The 6,990-nt window shown below is 36.0% G+C and overlaps 1 long non-coding RNA gene across 1 annotated transcript; it reads right to left on the bottom strand.

Annotated features, from left to right (window-relative positions):
• Positions 1–5,686: 5,686 nt before the first annotated feature.
• On the bottom strand, positions 5,687–6,775 carry LOC124460763. The gene is made up of 2 exons (XR_006954770.1): positions 6,545–6,775; positions 5,687–6,488 (listed from the first exon to the last, which is right to left on the bottom strand). It is a non-coding gene; the product is annotated as an uncharacterized LOC124460763 (long non-coding RNA).
• Between the last annotated feature and the right edge of the window lie 215 nt (positions 6,776–6,990).

The following is a 6,990-nucleotide window of genomic DNA, read 5'->3' as shown; positions in this document are numbered from 1 at the left end:
CCCTCCACCAAAGTCCCTGTTTCCCCCCCTCTCTTTACCAAGAGTCTATCACTGGTTTTGGCTACTGCTTTGCTGGAATCAGGGATTATCTTCCGTACTTTTCCCTTTGCGCCCTCTCTCGCAACGCTTTTGCATAATTATTTGAAATTTATTGTGCGCTAATTGCAACGCCAATTGTGAGTCGAAGGTTTTACTATTTAGTAGGTGCCTGGCACAATGATGATGATTATTTTGGACTGTTTGGGCTATCAATAGCAGTAACTCCTCCACACCCATCAGACGAATGTATTTACTCCATTGCTTGCTCCTCCTCCTCCTCCCTCAGATAAATTTACATAATCGCAATCAATCACTTAGTGAGCAAGAGAGGCGAGGGTTGAGATGGAAAGTGTGAGGTCCGTCGAAGGGGGGAGAATGGGGGCGGTAGCACAAAGGGTACATTTGAAAAATTACGTTACACTTGTTTAAACAATTTGTTGGAGATTTTCGTTTCTTATTTTGCTTATACCCTGTATCTAGAGGGTTGTATGAATATAATTGAATAGATTATGCTCTGCATTGTTTAATTGGTTTTTTATTAACTACATTATTTATATGGAATAAGCATTACTTTTAAGCATTACCTAATGTAAAACAAAATGACGAGATCGCCAACCTGTGGTTAGTTTAAACTCTGATTAGAATGTATTAACTTTTCTAAATTAGTTCACCACGATTCGCCTTTTGTAGATGTGAAATTTTCTTTAGATTCCTTTTGACATGAAAACGATAAAAACTTTTTTTTAAACCTATATAAGTAAACTAGTATGGGAGGGTCGAGATTTCTTGATAGGGGAACAGGTTTCCTTGACCGAACAAGGACCTTTTCTCCCAGTTTTTCCATCTTATTGCAAAGTTTGAAGTGGCTCGATTAGCTCAGATAATCAGTTAAGTCTAAGTAAAACAATAACCTCAACTATATTTACAGGGTATTACAAAATCTGTACTCTACAGTTTTTTACTTTTGGGTTTCGTTTTTTCGTGTTTTGGTTTTTGTTTTGTTCGTTTGTCTGGCTCTTTGTTCTTGAATTGGCTGTTTAGGTAGATGGGTGGAGCCAAAATGGCAATGATAAATGCTAATTTGAGGCAAGATCAGGCATAAACCAACAATAAATAAATCAAATGGCAGGTCAAACAAAAAACGATACTACTAGATTCGTACTACTCCCATCCCATCAAAAAAACCTCCTCCTCCTCCTCCCCATAATACATATACATACATATATGTATGTATGTATGAATGCGATTTAGGGCCACTTATGCATTGGCATGTAAAAAACACATTCAAAATCTGAGAAAAACCTTAACACGATTTCTGCACTTATAGAAAATGTGCTTTCGCTTCTTACTTTGCTTCCTTTTTATGTTTCTTTTTTTTTGTGTGTGCTCTATGTGTGTTTTGGGTGGGTGGGAAGGGGGGTGAAGTCGAAAATTTTCTGTGCAAATTGTTAAGTGATTTACGAGACAAGAGTCAAGCCATTTATTAGATAAGATTAAGTAAAGGGAGCACCGAACACGAGTATACAAAGTTTCACTCTATACAAATGGGGAAGAGGAGGAGGAGGAGAAGCAGGGGAGCAAGGAGTATCATCATTTGAGGGTGCGAGAACAAGGGTAAAGTTGCCAGAAAAAAGTTATGTGCTCAATAATACAAATTGCTGCTATATTATGGCAGATTATATATCCATAGACAGTCAGAGAGTGAGCACCAAAAGCATCAAGTTCGAAGCAATTGCCAAAGTTGGTAGTTTTTCCAAACAGGTTATCGGTTATAGATTTAGTTTTATATATATAGCGAATAGTCAGAAAGTTATTAATTTCAAGTAAACAAAAGTCTCTTAAGATAATTGAAAGTCTTTTACAGGGTATATTGTGATATTTAGTAGGTATTTAGAAGTCTTTTTTAGCCTATCTAAAGTTCTACTAAGTTGATTTGCTATTAACCAAAAACGCATCTAGGAGCTCTAATAAAAAATTCCATAAAATAATACTATATACAAAATACAACTTGGAATATATCCAACGAAAAAATAAGCCCTTAAATCCGACCTCAAATCACATCACTTCTTTTAACCAAAATATAAAATCTCAAGGACTCACTACACACATTACACATGAAACAAAAAAAAAAAAGGAAGAAAAATGAAAAGCAAAAGCGGAAAAAAACAAAAACTCACTCCAATTGATGTGTTATGATAATGGCAATAAAAGATGATAATGTGAAAAATCCTTTTTTTCCCCCGCTTAACCACCTACGCTTCCCCCCCATATTCACACAGACAGACAATTCGAGACCGAAACCGAGATAGTAAAAAAAGAACAAAAAATAGAATAAAATGGGAGAGAACAAAAAGAAGAAAGAAAAAAAAAAAACGAAAAGCGAGCAACAAAAAGCTATTAACATATTAAAGCCATAAAAGAAATGGCATTCAAAATGCTAGGGGAAATGGTACGGCAAAAGCTAAAAGTCGACGGATCGACCGAATACGAATCCTGGAATCGAGAATCCTCCCCCAGTATTGGGCAAACGCACACCCAGGCCATTTTGCTATATAGCCCAAACCCCAAGCTAAACTTTTGCCTTCATCTCATTCCCAATTCTCATCCATATCCCCTCATCATCATCAGCATCAGCATCAACATCAATGCTGTCGCCATCAGAAGAGGAAAAGCAACCTCCCCTCTTGGTAACCCACCCACATCCTCACATCCCATCTCAACAAGCTCTCTTCTTCATGACCACTCCACCCCGCCTAGATAATCATACTAAATGCTGCCATTTGCCATTTGTGAGGTTTTGCCACTTGCCCTTTATGGGGTTACGTTTGTCTGGGGCGTGTGCTTTCTCTCTCTCTGACTCTTTCTCTCTCTCTGTTGCTCTCTTCGTCTTTTATTCTGATGGCTTACACAATGATACTCTGTCTCACTTTCTCACTCTCTCTCTCTCGCTTTCTCCCTCTTAGCACTTACTTAGTCAGGCTGTCTGTCTGTCTTTTTGGCAAGCAAATTTCCAGTGAAAAGTTACTCCCCCTTCTAGCCTGGTCCTGGTTTTGGGTTCTCATTCTGGTCGAGGACAAAAAGTACTTCTAAGCTTTGTGTAAACACCCACTAAAATCAATTTGCTGGATTTTCTACCACCAGAAAATGTGTATTTTACGGGTTACAATGGAGGAGCATCAACAGCAGCAGCAGCAGCAATTGAGAAGAGACATCCCAGAGGATGGAGTTGGAGAGAGATTAGAACTGAATTGATTGTGCTTTCTGGACGAATATATAAAACTCTGCAACTGTAGTTTCAACTTTCAGTCCAAGTTAATTATGGCCTCAATTGGTAATTATGATGAATTTAGTTAAATTAAGTTTCAACTTCTCGCATGAGACAAACAAAGAGAAGGGCCAACATTTAGCTAAGAGTGAGCATTGATTATATTTTATTTAGATAAAATTCATTTCTATGATTTTGTTGAATAATTAAAACGTTAGTGAAACTTTGTTTGATGCTTAAAATGTTGATTATAATCCATATTTATTTCTATAGCATACTGCTTGGGGTTTACCCATTTAATTGCTGGGACTACAGTAAGTAAAGTGTTAACCTTAACTTGTTAGGCATTTGGGTTTGTACTTCCGCCTGATCTTAGGCACATCTTTGGCCCCTTAAAGTATGTAATGGCATGTAGGAGTATTCAGTAAGTATTTAGGAGTATTCACAGTGGGATTTTTAAATGTGACAAAGATTAAGTGTGACCAGACTTCACATGAGTTTTGCCATTATTCAAACTGAATAACTGCCACACTGTTTACGAGTACAACTCTGTCAAACTGAACAACTGCCACACTGTTTACGATTACAACTCTGTCAATCGAGTAGGCCTTGCCTGAAACTTGTCTATAAATACTTGCTTTATTTCTCAGAAATTTCATTAGGTGCTTGCCACTCCGACAAGGCAACATCTAATCATTTCATCCTTCTAAACATTTAAAACATTTAAAACTTTAAAACCAGGAAATGCATTTAAGCGGTGCTAGTAGGCTTAAAGTGACCAAATAAACTTTTTAAACGTTTTGGTCTATAACTTATCGGCCTATTGTGAGTTAATAATTACCGAAAGTCCCCATTTAGTGGGATAGGCACAGCTCAGTGCCTATTATTTTCCTTAGTTTTTAAAATAAATATTTCACTCTTCTTCTGAAGATAATCCGCAACTATTGCCATCCAATTCTGACTTCTCAAGGGTCGTCATTTATATTAAATACGACAGACGAATGCCATTTCGGCCATGAATGGACCAAATTTGCACTGTTTACAACACTATTCACTGAGTAGGTCTCGCCTGGAAAGCTTTAAGACCCGGAAATGAGTTTGACCGGTGCTATTAGTCCCAATTACTGGGATAGGCAGAGCTCCAGTGGCTATTATTTTCCTTAGTCTTTATTATGAATATCTTACTCTTCTTCTGAAGATAATCAGCCATGAACGGATTTATATAACACTATTCACTGAGTAGGTCTCGCCTGGAAGGCTCAGTGCCTATTATTTTCCTTAGTTTTTAAAATAAATATTTCACTCTTCTTCTGAAGATGATCCGCAACTATTGCCATCCAACCATCCTTTTGTTTTTCTCTTTTTTGTTTTTTTCTTTTTAAGTTTCTGACTTCTCAAGGGTCGTCATTCACATTAAATACGACAGACGAATGCCATTTCGGCCATGAATGGACCAAATTTGCACTGTTTACAACTCTATTGACTGAGTAGGTCTCGCCTGGAAAGCTTTAAAACCAGGAAATGAGTTTGACCGGTGCTATTAGTCCCAATTAGTGGGATAGGCAGAGCTCAGTGGCTATTATTTTCCTTAGTCTTTATTATGAATATTTTACTCTTCTTCTGAAGATAATCCGCCATGAACGGATTTATATAACACTATTCACTGAGTAGGTCTCGCCTGGAAGGCTCAGTGCCTATTATTTTCCTTAGTTTTTAAAATAAATATTTCACTCTTCTTCTGAAGATGATCCGCAACTATTGCCATCCAACCATCCTTTTGTTTTTCTCTTTTTTGTTTTTTTCTTTTTAAGTTTCTGACTTCTCAAGGGTCGTCATTCACATTAAATACGACAGACGAATGCCATTTCGGCCATGAATGGACCAAATTTGCACTGTTTACAACACTATTCACTGAGTAGGTCTCGCCTGGAAAGCTTTAAGACCCGGAAATGAGTTTGACCGGTGCTATTAGTCCCAATTAGTGGGATAGGCACAGCTTAGTGGCTATTATTTTCCTTAGTCTTTATTATGAATATTTCATTCTTCTTCTGAAGATAATCCGCTTCTATTGCCTTGATCCATTCTTTTTTTCTGCCATGAACGGACTATATAACACTATTCACTGAGTAGGTTTCGCCTAGAACGCTTTAAAACCCGGAAATGCGTTTGACCGGTGCTTTTTGATGAGTTTCTTTGGACATATTTTTTAATACTAAAAATTTTGGTAAACTCAATAATTTTGTATGTAAAAAAATTTATAATAAACTAGCAAACCCGGCGAACTTCGTAACGCCTAACAGTCAGAGAATTTCGTGTTACCTTTTAGCTGAACTAATTTATGCTTTGATGAACATAATTTAATAATACAAAACAATAATAATATAGATAGAAATATAAAAGTATTTCATTATAATGATCATAAAAACATACAGAGAGTAAAAATTTAAAAAACAGAAATAATTAAGTTTTCCAAACACATGTCAAAAAAAATCATTGAAAACTATGCTGTTCAGGTTGGGATACACGTCATAAAATCTCAATTTAGCCAGGGCAGCAACCATTCACCTGGATAAAAGCGAAGACACGAAATTTGAACGGCAGAAAAATATAAAACTCCAGCGTAATATTCAACATCAGGCTCATACTGAAATGCTAGTCGAAGAAATGAATGTGATGTAAATGCTCGAAGTACTTGTTGATATTGGTCAATCCCTCTACGTCTGTTGGCTACGAATCTGCGCGCTTCTCTTCGTTCCAATTGTCTTTGTTGGATTCGCTCATCTCGTACCTCTTGTAATTGTGATGCACGTAACTGCGCCATTCTTACACGGACATCTGCATTACTTTGTTGCCTTTCTGCATCTGATCTTATTGCTCTTCTATCTTGCATGCCTCTAGATCTGTTTGACGACTCAAATTAGCCCCCCTGCGTGTTCGTGGCATTGTTGTAATAAATCAAGTTAGAAAACTGATTGGTGTATAACGTGTATTATTTTCTTGATCAATAATTAGCGCAGCGAGTTCGGTTGCGACGATGATATGATATTCCCTTAGCTTCTTTTTGTAAGAATAAAGTCAATAGTTAAAAGAAAAATAAGGATCAAATGAGTTAGTATCAAAATATAATTTACTGTCAAGTCAAAATAGATCGTATATGTGTGTTTTGTCCTAACAATTTTTTGTGCTGTGGGCGTAGATTCAATTAGGTTTGGCTTACTTTTCGAATCTTTATTTACTTACAGGATCAACATTTTTGGGTTGGATAATGAAAATCGATATGAAGAATCTTGCTATAAAGAGAATAGACCGTTCCTCGAAGTTGAGCAGATTAACATTTTTGGGTTGGATAATGAAAATCGATATGAAGAAACTTGCTATAAAGAGAATAGACCGTTCCTTGAAGTTGAGCAGCGTCGATTGATGTTGCAGAGATTTTTTTTTATGTTTTTGATTTTTTACTATTTTTTTTAATTTTTGGGAATTTTAAAAATTTTTTTTAGTTTTTCGGAGTTAAAAAAATTTTTTTTTAGTTTTCGGAATTTCTTTTTTTTTTAGTTTTTCGGAATTTAAAAAATTTTTTTTTAGTTTTTCGGAATTTTTCTTTTTTTTTACGTTTTTATTATAAAGTTATTTTTTAGAAAATTTTCACATTATCCTTAAAACTAAATTTTGTGTTTTCGAATTTT

Source organism: Drosophila willistoni (assembly GCF_018902025.1).
Source record: "Drosophila willistoni isolate 14030-0811.24 chromosome XR unlocalized genomic scaffold, UCI_dwil_1.1 Seg8, whole genome shotgun sequence".
Lineage (NCBI taxonomy): Eukaryota > Metazoa > Arthropoda > Insecta > Diptera > Drosophilidae > Drosophila > Drosophila willistoni.
Note: the sequence above shows the minus strand (reverse complement) of the source record. Positions and strands in the feature narration are given on the sequence as shown.